Here is a 1,606-nt window from a genome sequence, read left to right on the forward strand (position 1 = left end):
TGGTTTCAGGGCTAACCACTCTGCACTGGGTAACCAATAAGGAAGCTCAGCCAAAGTACTCGTACTCAACTTTGTGTATTAAATAGAGAGCAACTCTGTTACAGTGTGTGTAACAGATCTCTGTTACAGTGCGAACTTTTAAAGAATTATCTTTCTAACGTACTCCATCCAAAGTGAGCAATCCCCTTTATGATTAATTCTGTATCCTCCAGGAAAGGAGGATAACCATATTTCCTTTTGTTGTTGTTGTTGGGCTTTAGTTGGTTTGGTTTAGGGAACCAAATATTGCTATGTGGTCCATGTAGCCCTCAAACTTGCCACCTCTGCTTCCTGAATGCTGAACTTACAGGCATACTCCACTAAGCCAAGTCAAATGTATCTTTTCCCCACGTATGTATGGTATGGATGCATGTATGGATGCATGTATGGATGGAGGGATGGTATGTGTGCATGCTTGCATGTATACATGTATGTATGCATTATGTGTGCATTATGTACGTATGCATTGTGCATGTACTGTATGGGTGCATACGACACACGACGCACATGTGAAATCCAGAGGACAGCTTGTCACAGTTGATTTTCTCCTCTCTCCACATGGGTCCTATGGATGGAACTCAAATCATCAGGCTTCGCACCTCCGCCTGCTGAGCTATCTCCCCGGAATCCAAATTTCATCGCTCTATTAAAGAGTTTTTCTACAGTTACCTAGTTCCGAATGGGACAACATAATTCACCATTAGCTTGCCAAGACTCTAGGCATCCTTAACAAACAAAACATTAGAACATGTATAGGATTATCCATTAGACTTACTATTTACCATTTACCAATGGTATAAATTCAAAATATTAACTTCTCTCTCAGTTGCTCAAGGTTCTCTAAATTTCCTATGTACACCCGCCCTAGGACAGTGTGCCAGGAGTTCCACAGAAACATGACCACAAGTCAAGCCTCAGGTGACATGGCCTGAATCTTTGGATCTGCATCATGACAGAGAAGCAAAAATGACATGAAGGACAATGGCGGTTACAAAGATGATGAAGATAGAAAGGATAATGAGGATGACAACGATGATGGAGATGATGGTGAAGATGCTGATAGAGATGATGATGATGATGATGATGAATGAAGATTAAGTGGAGGAAGAGAATGGAGATGAGAATGATAATGATAAAGATAGTGTTGTTGATGATGATGATGATGCAGAAAAGGAGGATAGAGAAGATGGTGATGAAGTCCTATCTGTTGAATACTTACTATGATCCAGGCTATTTTTTTTTCATTTTCACATATTATATTTTAGGAAGAAGGGACTGAGACTCAAATATTTTACTTTATCCAGGGCCATACAGCTGCTGAGTGAGGCAGGGGTCATGGCTCTTGCCATGACCAAGCTCTTGATCATTATGACATATTCCTCACATATCCGGATCCCAGCGTAGAAAGTTCAAGATTCTAGTTAGCATGAACTGTAGAAAACTCCTGCACAGATCTTTCCCTGGATGCAGGGCAACCAACCCAGGGTCCTCGTAGCTCTTAGAATGTGGAGTAAAATCAGGGGAAAGACAGGGATTACTCTGTGTTATAAATAAAACCCAGCTTATG

Source organism: Mus caroli, chromosome 13 (genome assembly GCF_900094665.2).
Source record: "Mus caroli chromosome 13, CAROLI_EIJ_v1.1, whole genome shotgun sequence".
Classification (NCBI taxonomy): domain Eukaryota; kingdom Metazoa; phylum Chordata; class Mammalia; order Rodentia; family Muridae; genus Mus; species Mus caroli.